Raw genomic sequence first — 19,554 nt, 5'->3', positions numbered from 1 at the left:
AATCATACCCTGAAATAAACATGTGCATTTACCACTAAATCGCAGCATCTGGATGAAAAACTAATTCATGTTTTAACCTTGTTTAATACTCTGAATATGGGAAGTCTAATGATGACCAACATGTAATGTTTTGCCTGATGTTCGAAGCAGATGAGTGGCAAAGATTCTCTATTGAAAACTTGTTGATACCTGAACCTCTTGGGCTCATGGTCAAGGTGTAAAACAGAAACAGTTTATACTAACCCAGAAGATCTACAAAGTGAATGGACTCAATAAAATCTCAAACATCTGAAGCTGAACTGACTCCATGTGGACCCATGGTGGTGAAATTCCTAAAGATGTTATAGTACTCAATGCTATTTTATGTTTTTTTCTTGTTTCTGGAGCAGTCCATTGACAAAAGGCATGCATAGTCCTTTGCATTTTTTACTTTATTTTTTATGAAATATATGTTTATTTAACAAAAGGGAACTTCTATTCTAGACGTATCTGGATGTTTTGGAAAGCAAAATTAAAAGAATGACATGCCCTTTTACAGATGGAGAACTGACTTTTCCCATGTCTGTTCATTGCATCTATTAAGCTCCAACTACCAGGAAGAACTCAAAACAATTTGTTCCTCTCATCCACACAATCTACCTTATTTTCTAAAAAGCTACTGAAAAAAGAACCCAGTAATTTCACATATTTATTTTTCAGACTAAAAGCTTTGCAACATCTATTTAGCACATGAAGAATACCAAAGTGACCCAGTACCAATACATGCCAGAACCTTAATAACAGGAAGCTATGGTGGGAGTTTCTCAGACAGTATCAGCCACATTAACAGGAGCAGACCGTTGAGGCAGTTCTCTAAAATGCTGTTAAAGGGCCTACAGGCATCGAGACATCATTTAAACATATTTATTTCTTGATAAATAAACTACTTATTACATAAACTCTTCAAAATTTCCATCCATAGTAGAGAAGAAACACATCTGTTTTATCTGAACCTATGAAAAAACAGATCCCTTAAGGTAAATAATTACACCTCTGCTTCTGTAAAAATTTTATTTTCACTTCTTCTTGTAATCTTGAGATGGAATATCTCCCATTTCCCTGGGACTTCATTTCAAATAAACAGTCAGTGACCTCTCCTGCCAAGTCTCTCCAGACTATGAGGACACACCAAGTATTTCTGGACTTTGGAACTGGAAGATGTGGGTGACACACCCAGAATCACCGAGGACTTGAATCGTTGCTCTGAGCACATTTCCCTCTCCACTGGAAAAACTGGAGCTGTTTCTTGCTCGTTCTTTATCTGTCGAGTCCCTGCTTGTTAGATTCTTGGCAAAAACGGTTTCACGGCATTTAAGCTTTTACAGACAGGATTCTAGCTGTTTAAAGCTTACTTTCAACTATATTTCATTTCAGAGTCATTTTCTATACTCCTGCCATCAGCACAGACCATGCTGTAACAATCAGCTACTATTCACTTTTCAAAACAAGAATGTTTCCAGCAGCATGATGCTTTGCCCAGAGTCTCAGAGGTTCAACCTCTGGCACTTACCTACTCCTCCCATTACAATGGACAGAATGCAGATTTTTTGAAGTTCTACAAAGACTTTAGTATGAATTGCATATATAATTTTTATTTCTCCTTATATATATTTAAGAAAATTTCCTAGGTAGTGTGGGTCTTAAGAAATTCTTGAAAACCTAACTGCTTTCTGTAAATGAAAGCAGTCAGATGGAATGGGTGCCACTTGCATTTATAAGTATTGTTATAGGCAGCAATAGGTTAAGAGAGAATAGGGCCCAAATCCAACTGAAACAAAAGGCTCTTGAGAGAAAAATTGCTATTTTTCCATCCTCAAAAATACTCCAGCTCCAGTCTCCTTGCTGTGTAATCTCCTTCCCAAAAAGCTTCAGGGTTCCTTTCAGACCTCATCCCACACTGTTCTGGAGCCATGGGTTCTGGGTTTCATTTCAGTCCACTGGCACTCTCTTCCTTATATGTGTCATTAAAGAACCTGTGTGGGAGAACCTCTATTTAAATCCATCTGTGTTCAACAATGGCAATAAAAAATGATTGCATGCTTAAGCTTACAGAAAGCCAAGCACAAGACCTGGGCCAGTATTCTTTTAATCAAATAATTGCTATTCAAGTGAGACTTTCTGTGTAAAAATTATTTCTTTTAAAAAGCAAGAAACATATTTGAATGAAATCAAACACTGAAATGACTTTATTTAATGCCCATCATAATATTATATTATAAATATGTTGGAATGTTTCTTTAGCTTCATATATATTTTATTTTCTAATCATACCACTAGAAAAATAATACCACACTCTGGGATAAAAGAAAAACACTGCTATTGGAAAGAAGCTTCTTCTTTAGCTTGCCAAGCAACTACCAGCCTTCCAAGTAGCAGAAACAGTAGGGTTGCTATACAACATAATCAGTGGGACTAGAAGAATTGCTTTGCCATTTCCAAACGTAAAATGACTGTTCTGAAATGGCCGTGTTTTGCATGAGGAAGATTGGAAGGGAAGCAGGTGGCTACTAACAGCAGCAAACACTGCACTGCTGATAGAGAGGGGGCATGAGGAGGGCAAGAGCCTGATGTCACACAGTATTTCACTTCTTCATGACCATCTTAGAAGTGGACTGCCACAGGGAAAAGATAGCTCTGTTGTGATACATCATGTGCCTACTGCAACTTTATTCTCCAAAGGTTTTTACCTTTCTAAAATACAGCAGTAACTATCTGGCCAAATTGATTTCTTGTTTTCCCCTGATTTCATTGAAATAAAATTTCACACAGAGAAGTGCTACAAGTGAGGGGTCACTGAAGATGTCTGTAAGGACTCACTGTTAAAATTTAGGCAGTATAAAGGAAAGAAGAAAAGGAGAGGAAAGGAGTTAAAAAAAAGAAAGAAAAAAATAAAATTGAGGTTATTTACTTGTTTCTTACAGGCTTGAATTACATTAAAGATATAATGAAATCTATCATACCATCCAGACATGGCGATGTCTATGCTTCATCAAAATATTTGTAAACACCAGACTCCTTTATCTATAGAATGAATCAAATTCTACTCACCATGAGATAATTTCAGAAAGATTTTCCAGAAAGAGGATGCTCTCAGACTCCATAAAATACAGCCTGCCTGCTCTGCTCACAGTTCAAATTACCAGTCTAAACACTATCAATAAAATCAAGTATATATTTTTCCTTCAGGGAAAAAAAAAAAAAAAAGAATTGCAGCAGCTTGGCTCTGTTTGCTGGAAGAGTATTTCCTTGGAAAATCCCCTTTTCTACCTACCACCTATCACCACATAAGGACTGCAGGGCTGGAAAGTAATTCACATAGAAAGTCAGCTACATCAGCAGCAGGTGAGGTGCTCGCTCTCCTTCTCCATGAACCCTGATGTAGATTCAGTTCTTTTGTGTAATTAACTTATGCCTGCTGTCTTTTTTTTCTGGGGATTGTGCTCATTTGTGCAGGCCACCAATAAATGGAAAGCAAGATTAAAGAGTAGCACAAACATGTCCAGCTAAGTCCCCTTAATTTGCTCTCCAAAAGAGAACTACCTCTATTCTTAGAGTTAGGAGAAAGCATTGGTGTTTAAATGGAAAGTCATATTAAGAGTGTTCCTGCTTCTAACCCTCTGCAGGCTAATGTACTCCCAAATATATATTTCTTCAAAAGACCAGGAGTATAACCGGAAGAACTTCTTGCTATACTACTTGCTACACAGAAATAATGCCATCACTGGGACCATTTTCTCCTGCTACTTTTAATTTGAAGTGGCATTTTCAAAATTTTCAAAGATTTACCTGTGCAACCTGGTCTTGGGAGCTGCTTTGGCAGGGGGGTTGGACTTGATGATCTTTGGAGATCCCTTCCAACCCCTACTGTTCTGTGACTCAAAATCATTTTAGCCAGACAGCTTTTCCACAAAGGGACTGAACTCTGACAGACCTGAAGTAACTGTAACACTGCCTTTGTTATGTATTAAGTCTTGCAAGTTACTCAGTGTTCTTCACTTTTGTTACTGTAAGTAAGTAAATTATAAACTTAAGTAAAATTCCTGAAAACAATCCTTTTAGGAGTGCACAGAACCTAACTGGAAGCCAGAAATAATAATAGCAAGGATATTAACAATAATTCTAAGTAGTTATTCAGCTAAGACTTTTACCCTACCAAAGATCACAGAATCATTGAGATTGGAAAAGACCTCTAAGATGATCTAGTCCAGCCATTGCCCCATCACAACCATGCCCACTAAATCATGTCCCTCAGGGCCACATCCGGACAATCCTTTGAACACTTCCAGAGATGGTGAGATGGTGACTCAACCATTTTCACAGGTAGGCTGTTCCAATACCTCACTACTCTTTCAGAGAATAAATTTTTCCCCATATCCAACCTGAACTTCCACTGGTGCAACTTAAGGCCACCATCTCTCATCCTGTCACTGTTACCTGGGAGATGAGACTGATCCCCACCTCACCACAACCTTCCTTCAGGCAGTTGTAGAGAGCAATATGGTCTCCCCTGAGCCTCCTCTTCTCCAGACTAAACAATCCCAGTTCCCTCAGCTGCTCCCCATAAGACTCATGATACAGAACCTTCACAGTTTTGTTGCCCTTCTCCTAACACATTCCAGAGCTATATTCCATATTTAAGCTCATATAACATAGTACATTAAAAAATAATCAATCATTATCAGTGTTTCCATTTAAGAGAGAAGGAATTGAGAACCACAGGACAGTATTTTCACCATCCAGTGGAAAGTCACAGGATGAGCTGGATGTAGCACCAGTAAAAACCATCCAAACATCTGAACTCTGTGCTTTGGTTGACAGACTGGCGTGCACTCATAATGAAAAACAAGACTCCTAACTCCTTGAGCAGGAGTGAAGAAAGAGGGTCTCTGCTGTAACTCACAACAGAAAGTATTAAAAACTGTAGAGCAATTACAGAAATAGTGATGCAAAATTGTTGTACAGAAATCTTGTCAGAAGAAAAATAGCAGACAGGAATCTCTGGACATGCTGTGTTGGGCTCATCAGATAAAATATCCCTGCCCAGATCTAACGTAGTCAGCTCAGGCTCCTTTAACACTCATCAGATATAAACAGGCACATATTGATGTTAGGTGTTTGGTCAAGTGCACATATTTGTTCATCCCAGGGCAAAAAATCTTCCTCCTAAAGCACTGTGAGATCATTCATCTCCTTCACAATCAGATTTCTACAGCCCTTCAGCCAGCAGCCAAGATGGGCCAGCTAAACACAGATGAAGATACAGATCTCGAGACTCAGAGGGATATATAGCATCTTTTTTTCTGAAGGCCAATATTAAAAATCTGTAAATAATTATTCTACCAACAGACATGTGGTAAAGATTGGCAAATGAGGGAAGATTTCCTAATTATTTTTTCTTATACAGTTAACTGCTAATGTTAACTTTCAGGTTTTTAAACCGTTTTATTACTTCTCTGCTTATGTATGCTCCCATCCTGCACACTACATATGCATCACTTATTCAGGGAGGAGAAAGCAAGACAGTCTGACAAATCTCCATTAAAATGGAACACGCAAGCCTGGAGTACTTCATTTTAAGCACAGAGAGAAATTTGTTTTCTGATGAGAAGTAAAACGGGCCCTTGAACTTAAAAGTCAATGACAGAAAAAAAAAGACACAAGATACGATTTATAGTAGCAAAAGAAAGTTATTCAGGAGTCAATAATTTTTCAAAAGGATTAACAGAGCATATGCAGCATTACCTATAATGAGATGGGGAAGAGTATAGGGAGTACAATTTGCATGCTATTTAGATTCAACAGATAGTTACACTGTTGATATCTAAAAGTGCTGTTGTTGTCACAGTAAAGGTGGAGGTCCTGTACACCCTCTGAAAATTAATACTATTCAAAGAAAATGGTTTAAATTGCAATCCTTTGGGTATCTATTAGAGTTTAAACTATAAAGAAGGATGGTCCATTAGATGACTAAATTTCCTTTTTATCATAAGGTCACAGCGATTGGCTGAAAAAGGCATCAAGGCAACTTTTTGAATCCAAATCTATTTAGCTCTTGGATTCAACCAGAAATTTAATGCCAAATGGAAAAGAGTAGGTAAGCATGAAAGCTGAAGTAATCTATCACCACTATCTTTACAACAGATAAGCATTTCTTTGTTTGAACAAATACACATTCCAGTACATGAAAACAAAAATGTTTTGAACAGCATAGCTTCTGTAAGAACTCTGCATAATGAAATTTCAGGAAATATTCAATGCAGAGGTTTTGGTGCACGAAGAATATTATTAATTTTCTTTCCACGTGACAAATAGATAAATACCTCTATGCTAAACACAGTTATAAGTAACATATGCTGCTCAGCTTTGTATTTTTCAGTGCTTCAGAAAGCACGAAGAGATGTACTTAAATTATTAATTCCTCAGCATATGAAGTTAAAGAAGCCTAAACAGTTCAGTTGAAAACCAGTTCAGCTGATAAATAATAAGAATTGTTTTTCCCTAGTCTGCCACTTACAAACCCGGTGTTGATTCTGAAACAACCTGATTTCTTTCCAACTCATACATCATTATCAGTAATAATGATTCTTCAGATCCTCCCGCTGCAACCTCGCTACCTTGTGTTTGCACTGTCAGCAGCAGCTGTACCACTAGTTTATGCTTCCTTTTTGGTCAACTTGGTGATTAATCGATCAGAATTTAGTTTTAGCTATTTGGATGGTGCATACCCTCATTCTAATTGCTTTGGCTCAGGAAGATAAACAAGAATAAAGAGCTATATGGCCTTTTCTCCTCCCTCACTCCTTATGAGGGAAAAATACAATTACAGATGACATGCAAAATCCAGCTGCCATGAATTAGAAGTAGAAAAGAAGGTGGTTGCATTTGTACTTGCTGCACAGAATGTACAAGATTCTAAAATGCAATTGAGAGCTTTTAAAAGCTGGTAAAAACAGTTTAAATACAGGAACCATTAGTGTGTGTATATATATATATATATTCTCTCACTTTCTTTTCTGTGTGATTAATTAAAGGGAGCCTTGTATCTGTTGCATTTTGACACTAGTGTCAGATTAACTGTTGATACACTGACAGAACAGCCTGTCAAAATGGCAAGAAAACAAAAGAAGATCTAAGTAGAACCAGAATTTGTAGAGGTAGGTGGATATCGGTGGTATGGCAGTATAGGTTGAACCTTCCCACCAACGTCCCATTACACGCTGTTGCCATGTAACAGATGGCAGCAGAGGGGCAGTCTGACACAATGGCATCTGACATGGAAGTGTGTATGAAGCAAAGGTGTGTCACTGAATTCCTCCATGTGGAAAAAATAGATGGACTGCATGGGCAATATTTTCCTAGCAGCGATGCCACAATAGCAGCAGGTCACCTCAGAATTTTTTACAAGCATAGTTTGCAGGCTCTTGTTCATCACTGGCAAAAAATGCATAGCTATGGTGGTGACTGTTGAAAACTGCCATTTTGTAGCTGAGAATTTGTTCTATGAAATAGAGTTATTGTACTCTGTATCTGTTGTAGTTGCCATGGAAATAAATAGGACGCATTACTTTTGGACCAACCTGTGCAGCAAATGAAAACCATTGTTTGTACCTAATAACCATGTTAACCCTACAAACTGGAAGAAACACACGGGCTGGAGAGATTGTTGTAAGTTTCTTGAGATAGTCACTACTCAGAAGCACAGTGATGTGTACATATTTCTACAGGCAATAACCTCCTGCCCTTCAGGGAAAGACAGTAAGAAGACAGTTGCTGGCCTAACAAGACAGTTCTACAGACCTCAACAATTTACGAAGAGGATAGAGCAGTGCCATAAGGAAACCTCCACCAAAGAGCAGTCTAGGAATGATGGATGAATGGATCTGTAGCACAGCAATATCCTCACTAGGAGCCAGAAGTTCTCAACATTTATTTCCTTTCAGATTTTGAAAAGAATAACCTAAAAATTAATGTCTGTTGAACTAGAAGCAAGGAAACGGCAAGAAAGATGATGATTTTTCTACTGGGGTTGCAAACCAGCCAACAATTATGTTTGCAGCCTAAGAAAGTTCCATGATCATTTTGTCAATTGCTTGTATCAATACAAAGAAATGTAGTCTCTAGCAAGAGAATGTATTGCAGCAACTCCCCTTGCTGATTTAGGATGGTAGTGTTTACCTTTCCTTATAAGCCATCAGAGAGACAATTGTATATTGTGTAAATACAGTGGGGACATGGATTAATTTCAAACCTATCACATAATCTGATGAGATTTCCCATGAGATCTCCTAACAGTTTGCAGCACTGTGAGCCATTATTTCCATATTTATTGGAAATAACATTTGAGCCAAGGCAAGGCACGGCATACCCACTGAGGGCTGTCATGACATGAATGGAATTAACTCCGGTCACTGTATACATGGAGGGTCCTTCTGGTATTATTAGCATGCACCTCAAATAATAGTTAACTCCATGGTGATACAGTACACCACACGAGAGGGGTCTCCTAAATTTTTACCTATGTTCCTGCTACATATACAGAACAAAAATCAGATTTCACCTGCATTTCAACATCATCTCCAGTGGATGAGCTCCTGGCTCTTGTCAGAATGGCATCAGAACTGTGACAGAAGTACTTAAAATCTTTTAAAACACATTTCATTAAGCAGCTAGGCCTAAATCATAATGAACTGTGATGTTTATGATCATAATCTAGAGGATGAACAAGAAGTTTTGGTTTTCATAAATTCACTCATAGTTCTTGAACTATTTTAAGTGCTCTCCAGCTGATGGATGTTATCAGGTGTGGACAGATACTTCTGTGCTTCACTGTCACAGCAGCCATGCTGGTATCTCTGGCTGTATGGAAGGTATGACTACATTACAACCATTTCAAGATTTCAAAGCCAATATCCTACAAACTTTTTCCCAATATTTCTGTTTTATGTGTCTAAGTAAACTTGCTCCATTTTTAGTTGACCTGCTTCTCTTACCTGATTCGTTCAAGGATGCTTGTAACACTGTAATTTGTCACCATGGCAACAACTGTTAGGTCACTACAGTTGATGTCACTGAATGAATCAAGTAAGAAAATCATGAAACAATTAAAAGAAAAATATCTATATTCCAAGCAAATGCAGTAATAATTTGGAATAACTAGAAAATAAATTTAATTGAACGGGATGAAATTCAGTTTTCAAAGCTGCATGGTTTTTGTATCTCTTTTTTTCATTTTCGGTGGGTTTTGTTTTGTTGTTGCTGCTTGCTTTTAACTTTTTATGCTCCTTTGTGGGTGGCAACAACTGAGTAAAATCCAGTAAAATGGGTTCCTGTACATATTACCTAGTACTACATCTCACAATGAGACTGTTGAAGCTTCAAATCCACCTCTGCTAAAGGTTTCAAAGGAAGTTGAAGCAGGGCTGACCTCTCCCTAAGGGCATGATGAGACTTGCCTTGTCCACTTAATCAGCCACTTAATCATCCAAAAGGGTTGAACATGCAGCTGTCTCCAAATACCCTGCCAGTGCCCTGAAGCTTTAAATATTATGTATTATATTTATCTAAATCCATTTTCCTGACAGAAATAACCATAGGCTGAAAACTCTTCAGCTGTTTTTCCATACCTACGTCGATGCTACAGTGATGTCTATTTTATGGGTCAATGTTGATTGCCATCCAGGATTCTGTAAAGCTTTGGGGAAAAAACCTTAGAAAGGGAAAGGCAGCTACTACTTCATTATCCAAGGCAGCCTACTGTAGATCTACCTGTAACTCAAGAATAAATGAAGGATAATCTTATTACTATTTACATAACATGCTTCTGTATTTAGCAAGAATGTAGATAAATGTATTAAAGACTTTGGCCAACACACATTTCTTTATATATTATATTTATATTATATAAATAATTTATATTATATTATATATATATAATATTTTCTTTATATATATATATTTCTTACAGCTACTGGTAACACATAGCTAAAGATGTCTTTACAAGGTGATTTTAACTTCAGAGATAATAATAAAACATATTTATCATACGAGTGTCTTAAAGCTTTATATGTTTTTCACATTTTGCATGAAAACTAGATTTATTTCTTAAATTATATAATTGATGCTGATTTAGAAGCAGACACTTTCATCACCATCATACACAAAACCTCTAGAGGATTAAACTTTAGGAGACACTCTCACAAAAATTAAGCACCTCTTTTATAGCTTTACTAATTAAATGTAATTAATCTACTAGTGATCTGGAATGGCAGGTATTAAAAAAATAATATAATCCTCCAGCATTTTTGCTTTACATGTGATAAATGCTACAGTCACTCTTTCCCTTTTAGGGAAAACATGGAAGAAACACTATTAGGTGATAGTGGAGTTCTTTGCAGCAGGTCGATTGAGATTGTCAGGATTCATTAGCATGTATGTGACTGGTAAATAATTGAGTTAATTTTAGGTTGAGTGACATATTTAGAAAACTACAAATCACCTTATTTTGTGAATTTAATCAACCTTTGCTCTTCCTCAGAACATCCAGCGTACATCTACAATATTAAGTGGGAACCTACACTTCACTGTACAGCCCTGTCAAATGCTAATGGTTTGCAAACTTCCAAAATGACAGAATCAATCACAGAATTGTAGGGGTTGGAAAGGACCTCTAGAGATCAAGTTCAGCCCCCCTGCCAAAGCAGCTCCCTAGCCCAGGTTGCACAGGTAGGCGTCCAGGCGGGTCTGGAACGTCTCCAGAGAAGGAGACTCCACCACCTCTCTGTGCAGCTGTGCCACTGCTCCGTCACTGCACTGGGAAGGAGTCCACATGCACATTTGTGCAGAACTTCCTATGCTTCAGTTTGTGGCCATTTCCCCTTGTCCTATCGCCACACACTGCAGAGAGGAATCCAGCCTCGTCCCTTTGCCTTGCACTCCTCTGATATTTATGGAAGTGGATCAGATCCCATCTGGGTCTTCTTTTTTCAAGGCTGAACAGCCCCAGGTCTTTCAGCCTTTCCTCATAAGAGAGGTGTTCCATGCCCTTTATCATCTTCATGGCCCTCCTTTCAAGGCGATCTGTCTTTTTTGTACCAGGGAGCCCAGAACTGGACACAATACTCCAGGTGAGGCCTCACCAGGGCAGAGTAAAATATTCACCTGCTTTAAATGCCAGCCTCAAGCAAGAAGATAAACATAACTTAAAAAGAAAAAAATACAGAGAAAACAAAAAGAATGAAAAAAAAAACAAACCAGAAACCTGAGAAGGAATTTTTCTGTAACTGAAATATCAGCCAGGTTTATTTTGAGATCTCCATTTGCTTTGTCTCTAAGAATTAAAATGTTCAAGTCCCCAAAATGACAATGCAGAACAAATATTCCTCTGGAAACATTCAAAAAAAAAAAAAAAAGAAGAAAAAAAAACTAATGTTCAAAGAATTCAGTCAACTGTAAAATTCTTGTTTGCACTGGCACTCTTTTAGTACAATCAAATCACATTACAAAAGTAAAAATTGCACTGCATATGCATCTTCCAGGTTTGGCTTCTGCAAAAGGCTACTTTCAGAGGCAGGAAACACTTTTCTCAAAGTTTAGCTTTATTTGGAAGTAAGTAAAAAATCCTAACTGATATGATTGAGCTATTCGTTTTTCACTGGAAGTCTCCCGGCCTTTTTAGCACAGTTTCTCTTCATTTCTGAAACACTTTCTATTGGTCCTAGATTTGATATTGAAAATGACAGTACTGAGGTAGAACAGTGAGCTTTCATATGTAAAATTTACACTGTTGAGGTAGGTGCTTGCAAAAAGGGTAATTACTCTTCAGTTTCATATTTTGAGTACGGAAACAAATTGCTTGTGGATTACTGGCAGCTACAGCTTGGGCACTGACACTTAACTGTTTATTATTAATATGCAAAGCAATTAATGTAATTATAAATATGGAAAAGAAAAATATCAGCACTATTTACATTAGTTAGTTACTAGGAGGTAAAATACTTTGTCAGCTGTAATACAATACAAATTGCTGCAAAGTGTTTAATACAATTATAACATGTAGATATTCAAAGTACTACAGTTTATATTCTAGGTCTGCCCTCCTGGGATCAATTTATGATACACTGCGCTGGATATCTTGTCTTTACAAAATCACATTACTTAGCTCCTATGTTGCTGCATCAGGCTCCCACAAAGTTTACCTATGTGTGAGATTACAGACCCAAACCCTAAGTAATTATTGCTGGGATACAGGGGGACAGGAAGTATACGTGTGATAAGTATAGACAGAATCATAGAATCGTTTGAGTTGGAAGGGACCTTGAAAGTTGCTAGTCCAACCCCCCTGCAATAGACATCTACAGCTACAATCTACAGATAGAATCAATTCAGAAAGCACAACACATGATCGTGCATCTCTCTCCAATTCTGCAACATCTTCCTCAAGCAGGCACTGTAGAAAAAAGCGTAGCAGAATCAACAGCAGATCAAATCCTTTCATTGCATTGGTTTCTCAAGTGTTCATATAAAACAAATATCTTTCACTTAGACATTTACCACCTCCACCCCATGCCTGCAATGGCACATCCTGACATGCAGCAGCTCTGCAAGGGAGGTTCAGGAGGTCTCAAGAAGAATCTCTTGTAGGTGATGGCCTGTTAGGTGAAAGGTGGACACTCATATCCTATATGGGCTGTCCCTTTGTTAAGTACTCGGAGTCACTAAGATGTTAAAGCAAAAGGCTTGCCTTCATTTTCCTTCATTTTCTTCCATTTGGAATTAAGTTAGCATGCAGAAGCACTAATATAAATGGAGGCTAAAGCTAAACAAGACTACTTCAAAGCTCCGTATTCATGCTTTAATTTTTAAGTCTGACAGTGGTGTAACATATTACAGACATCCTCACTTAATAACACTAGACATTACTTGGTAACGTATGGCATGTTTAACAATGTGACTCAGCTCCAATTGTTCTAGTGAATCCAAAGACAACTTTGTCTCCAGATTCCCATGTACCAAAGTGCCGTGCTTGTAATCACCTTTTGTAAACACGTTTTCTAGCACTGTAAAAGGAGACAAAGCAGTCCCCCTTCAGAAAATGAAAATGTTTTAACGTGGAATTTCTCTGCATAACTTTGATAAAAAGAAGGGACAACTCAGAGGAGACATGTGGTACTAAATACTGGGAACTACCTAGGTGGGGAGGCAGAGGGAAAATTAAAAATAAGCAGGGAACTGCTAAAAACTGACACCTCCTCTAACCAGACAAAATCGCTGCTGCCTAGGGGGGCTGCCTGATGCACAGCCTTTCTTTGCTTCCTAGCTGTGCCACCAGAACACAAACCTCCCTCCGCCATTATTTGTTCCGTAACACCACAGGATGGGTTCCCCACCTGAAGACCGGACACGGGACAGCCTAAGAGCCATGAGACATGAGTACAGCCAGGGGAGGCAGGACACAGGGGAGCCAGGAGACTGCCTGTGACATTGGGTGACCACCAACCCTGCCAATGGACAGCAGGGCCTGGGCAGCAGTGCCCAAGGGCCATAGGCCCCAAGCCCCATTGCCTATCGCCTGCAGCTGAACCTCCCTGCTTCTTCCTGCTTGTCACAATTCAACATTGCTTTCTGTGTTTAATGTTTCAGATCTGCACGCAGTTAAAAAATAAGTCAGAGTCTGCCAGTTATTTCTCCAAGGTTTCCGAACACAAACTTTGCAGCTCTTCTGCTGTTTTGCACAGGATGCCGCAGATGGAAGACAGATATCTGTCCGCCAACGTTTGAAAAGGACCAGATTTTTTTGTTTAGAATTTTTCGCTGTTTAGCACTCCCAATAGTACAGTCAGCCAGACCAATCCTTCCCTCCATAAGTGCACACACGAATGAGCATCAGATACCATTGTCTGTCAGAGACATCTGCAGAGCATTGGGACTGCCTTGACAGTTAGTTTTGGAAAGAAAGGGACTGACTTCATCTAACCTGGCTTGGAAAGCTCTAAAACTGATGTAAGGTCCTGCCAAAAGGCAGCTCATTTACTGAAAGGGAAGGAAAACAATGTTGCCCAGTAGCCATTCCAGCTACCATCAGATGAGAAGATTTGCTATTTCCAAGTAACTGAAGTATCTGAGGGAAGTCGTGGCACTGTTGCAGCCTATTGCTATATCAGCCATGCTCACTTCCCAGCTGATGGCTGCCGATTCAGACCGACCTCACATCCCCCTGCCAGAGTCACAGCCGTTCTCTGCCATCACACCCGATCCTCCTCAAAAGTTTCCACACCTTCCAGGCTCATCACAACAGCCCTGCAAGAATAAGCTGAAGCCAACCTGACACAACAGATTTCTCTCTGTGGCGCACATATGTCACAAAGATTGCAGTTCATCACCTACACTTCTCAAATGTTGCTGAGCACGCTCAAGCAGGATGGTGCTTCTGCAAAAAGGGCACCACTGACGTGGGTTTTTTTTCTTTCTTTCTTTAAATGAGAGTGGAAAAGGAAAAGGAAAAGTTAGTTAACACAAATCTGTCAGAAGTTAGGTTCACAATTCATGCTCCGTGAGCTGTCTCATGCAGTGTCCAACAGCTGCTCAGAAATCTGTCACCTTTTCCTGGAATCTTATGCACAGCCCTGGGAATGGGGAACTGAGCCTGAACACTTCAGGGCTTGAAGATTTCTTCCTCACACAGAAGGGTGGTGTCACTGGGTGGTGCCTGAATGACTGTATGCATGCAGGCACAAGTTTCCAGGAGCAACGGAAAGTAAACTACGCCATGAAAGTCACACAGCACTTGCTGCTTTCATTCTTGTGCATGACATCTTGGGAAAACTTCAGGGAGAAAATGAATGCTGACAGCTGACAGGCATGGGGCAGTGCTTCAAGGGAAGCACAGAAATGTGCTTCCCCATGGACAAGAGCACCAGCAGAGAGACAGGAGAGGACTGACGGCTGCTCCGCTCCCAGACAGGGATTGGAAGTTGCAGGTGAACTGAGGCTACCTGCCCTACTAATAGCATCAGCTTCCTGCTCAAAACAAGAAGCAGGTTCACACATTTGTTCTGCAGTTGGGTTCAGACGTAAGCTGCAACACAGATGTTCACAGGGCACAAAGGGGACGCCCAGCAGAGCTGGCTGCAAAAGAAAATTTACGGGAATGACAGCAAGTTTCCTTTTACAGCAGGCTCTCTAGAGAGGCAGTAAAAGGGAAGCTCATTCTGCTATGATTTTTTTTCTGAAGCTCCTCCTTGTGAAAGATCCCACCACTGCCAATCTCCAGAGACTGAAAATGAATTAGAACAAGGAGGAAAAAAAAGCAAAATAAAGTAAAAGCAAAATAAAGAAGTGAAAGAGAAAACAAGACAGAACAGACGAGACAGAAATGTATCACAAAGAGGGAGGGGCATAGAGGAAAAGGGGAGAAGTAAAGGCACATCACTAGATTAGAGAAATACTAAGGAAACAGTAAGAAATAGGGTTCAGAACTTCTGTACACACCGAAAACACCGTAAGATGTAGAATCCTCTAACAGACCTGGACAGAGGTCTGAACATCCACTAGATCAGAAGCAGGACAATCGTACATTAAGTAAACCAAGGAAGTATCTGATCCCAGGCAAAATGGAGACAGTTTCCATCAAGCCTCTTGGGACTTAAAGAGGAAATGCAGTATGAAAATAGTTTTTATGATTCTTATACGAGAAGCAACTTCTTTCAAAACCCATCTTTTGGGTCTCTTACATCAAAACCTACTCCTGAATTTTATTCCATAAGAACAATTCAGCTCCTGTGCCACTATAAATTTCTCCAAAGTTTTTCATATAAATCAAAATAAGTTCAGTTGTTACATCCACACATTCGAGAATCCTTTTCCTCTTCAGAGCTGAGATGCAAAAACTGCCTGATTCTGTAAACTCTTTAGAAAGAATAAAACCTCCACATCTTGTTTCCCTTTCTCCATTGCTAGGAGCTCAGCAGCATGTCAAGCATCATAAAGTGTGACCTGAGTTTTAAAAAAGAAATCACCTAAAAAATTGCTTTATTATATGCAAGAATGTACTCCTCCAATTGCCTGAATATTTTCTGTAAATGTTCCAAGTAAAATACTGGCTTCACTGAAATACATGAGAAAATTTCCAGGAACATCATCATGCCCAAAATTTCAACCTTTATGGCCTTCTTCTTCAAGCATTTAGTCACATTCATATCTTTACTACCAATAGCAGTTGCAAAGAAATCAAATGAAATACAGACAAAAGCTAGTTAAAGCACAGACTTAAGTACAGGAGGACTAAGAGTAGAGTCACTTCTTTCAACTCACTTTAATTCCAGAGCTTCTCACTTGCTCATAGAGACTTTTCTTTCATTTTGAAGATAAATTTGTACATTTGGCTACACCCTTCTGAGTAGCAGTGAGCGTCATGCACTTCCTAGTTTCTGCCATACAAATACCACATGCTACTGAAAATTAGGCCTATGAAGATCCATCATACAGTCCCATTCAGAAGAAATTAGGTTTATCAAGAGCTTCACCAAGTTCAGCATTAAAAAAAATTCACATATACTCCAAATCACAAAATATGAATGTATCTATTACACATACCTCTTTATTGCAGGTATTCTCCAAGCTTCAAGAAGCATATAACCAAAAACTGTTTTAAATTCAGAGTCCAAAATCTGGAAAGGAGATAATATGCACAAGTCACTAAAAGAATAAAGCTGAAGACTACAGAAGAAAAGCAAAAATATAATCATATTTAAAAATGAGCTTATGAGCTGATCCCTCTACAACTGTGCACACATGGGATGTTGTGGGTGATAAAACTGATGATACAATAACTTAAATTTTACACGTATAACAATAGACAGGTTCTTAGGTAACTTCTACATATGAATTCAAAATTAGTAAAAAAGCTCTGAAAGTACATCAAATTTCCAAACAGCAGTTTTCCTACAACTATCTGTAATGAAAGAACAAAACCAACATACTCAATATGCAAAACTGATGATAGCATAAAAGAAAATAAAAATGTATTAGGAAACCACAAACGTCCCTATGTACATTTGAGCAATTTTCTGCCTTTAATTTGCAGCAAGACAGTGGCGGGAACAGGGAAACCACATGAAAAATCGAGGACATCATCATGTACATTCCTTCTCTGTCCAAAAATGCTGAGCAGAGCAGTTCTGCTACAGATGTGAAATTCTAGAACCACACAGTTTTGTAAGCATACGTAACACTTAATTACAATTAGTCCTGGAATATCTGTAAGTTTTCCTGGTCATTCCTGCACAGTGACACGGAGAGTAAGGCATTCCATAAGTCTAATGTGCTTAAGAAGGCAAAAAAGAGGAAGAAGATACGTTAGGAGAAAGAAACAGGCTCAGCAGACCAGGACAAGACATAGGGAAAGAAAAAAAAAAAAGACAAAAAAAAGATAGCTAATGTGTCCATATGCTCTTGGTCTGATCTTTGCTCTGGACAACCATTTCTGAGATGACCTCATCAGCTTCATCGCCATGAGTAAGAGGCTGTACTGAGTATTTCTATTGCACCAACAGCATCTTTGAATTCTGCAGGAGGAAACAGTCTTCCACACAGTGCTGCAAAGCAGCCACAACTCTAAAGAAACACATGAGAAAAAGCTTTGCCTCTTTCCTTTCCCCAAAATTTTGCTCGAGCTTTCTCCTGCAGCTGCACCACTGGTATACACCACATGATTCCCAGCGTCAGCAAAGTGAATCACCCCAGCAGTTGGATGAGTCAGTCACAGAGCAGCCCATACCCACTATGCATCAACGGTCACCTGGCTAGAAGCACCCAGGTACTGCAGTTTAATAGCAGGCACTTTCTTCTCCAAAGGCTCTACCCACCAAAGGAGCCCTAGATTCCCCCTGTTCCCTTCTGTGAGCTGGTAATTTTCAAGCAGGGAGACAAAATGTAAATATCAGCATGGATAACTATTTCACTGCTCTTTTTTTTTTTTTTTTTTTTTGCAAGATAATCAGACATAAAGATAAGGCTGACTCTGAGAAGCAGAAGCAGAAGAAATTTTTATTCAGCAACTGCATGAAAGATTCTGCCAATTCTTCTTACAAAAGCAACAGTTCACTGATTTGTAGCTGCTGCCTACTTTCATGTGTAAGAACAACAACTACAGAAATCCCTCACAGGTCTTCTCTACATATTTTCAGGCAATCTCTATAAACATGACAATAGCTAGGATTATTTATTCTATACACTATCTTGCCATTCCTGCTGATGTCAACTGCAGAGAAGCCAGACTCAGCAGCTCAGTCTCCATCCCAGGGAGGCACAAGTAACGCCACATCTCTGCCCTTTGCATCTCCTATTCAATTCCCCAAAAGAGATTTCCACAATGGGGAGCAGAGGATTCACAAAGAGAATTCCATTAATGCTAATGTGTAACTCTGTGAGTATCACCTCCGAAAACAGTGGGGGCTGTTTACTATGTAATATCAATAAGAAGCAACTGCAAGATCAAAGTGTGGCCAAAGTTAACTCTTTATTTTTTGAAGTAATGTCTTCTGCTTTTCTGCATTTACTTCTCCAGCAATCAGCTTTATAACACTTTTCTCACATAAGTTTATTTCCTAAACTATGCTTTGGGTTGGAACTAGATGATCTAGTGTCGTGGTTGATGCCTGGTTCCTGGAGATTTCTAAGGCGATGCTGGATAAAGTCCTGGGCAACCTGATCTAGCAGTGGTGTCCCTGTTCATTTCAGGGGAGGTGGACTTAGATGGCCCTCGAAAGTCCCTTCCAACTCTAACGATTCCATGATTCCTATGATCCTTAAGGTCTCTTCCAACTTAAGCCATTCTATGGTTCTCTTTTTCTCCTCATCTCTTAACCACATTAATGGTTGCATGTTTCATTCTCTGCAGTGGACTACAAGCCCTCACACTATCACACCTGAATAGAAGTTATCACTCACCATTAGGCATGTAAATCCACTGTGATGCCAGGATGCAAGTGTCTCAAGCTGTGTGGCCTTTATGATGGGCTGAGTGGTCAAAACCAACAAAACCAACAAAACTTCTGTTATAAAGGTAACCTTAAAAACATGAACCAGGTGTAGAATTCTCCTTATGTGATAATCCATGAAACAATATCACTCAAAGTCACGTCTCGAAGGATTGCTGACTTGGGAATTTCTTACACATCTTTATAGAGAAACATCGTGAATTACTCCACGTCTGAGGCAACTCTATAGCAGCCAAACTTTGCAACCAAAGTGAAGAAAAATTACACGCAGATACACACGATTTGCTGTGCATAACATTATCAGTTTTTATTTTAGAAGTGACCACCCATCAAACTGTTCCAAAAGATCTCACAGGGTTGTTAAAAGATGCCAAGGAAACTTTGTACTTGTAGCACACTTTCTATCTTTAATAGCACCAGCTGTCACTTTTGCAAATGCACCATGCCCTCCACAGTTATCCCATATTCTGCAAACACCAAAAAAGCCCCCAAACCCTCCCACGGTTATTAACATCTGCTT

General features: G+C 39.1%; 1 protein-coding gene across 3 annotated transcripts in view; it reads right to left on the bottom strand.

Moving 5' to 3' along the window:
- Positions 1–19,554, bottom strand: part of ENOX1 (ecto-NOX disulfide-thiol exchanger 1) — a 360,202-nt gene that overhangs the window by 275,252 nt on the left and 65,396 nt on the right. For all 3 annotated transcript variants that reach the window (XM_065743988.1, XM_065743990.1, XM_065743989.1), the window contains exon 2: positions 16,630–16,703. The gene's annotated coding sequence lies outside the window, so the exon portion shown is untranslated. The remainder of the gene's footprint in view (positions 1–16,629; positions 16,704–19,554) is intronic.

Source organism: Cyrtonyx montezumae, unplaced genomic scaffold (genome assembly GCF_038088225.1).
Source record: "Cyrtonyx montezumae isolate F1298 unplaced genomic scaffold, pur_monq_1.0 scaffold_3, whole genome shotgun sequence".
NCBI classification, from domain to species: Eukaryota; Metazoa; Chordata; class Aves; order Galliformes; family Odontophoridae; genus Cyrtonyx; species Cyrtonyx montezumae.
This window is presented reverse-complemented; position numbering and strand designations above follow the sequence as displayed.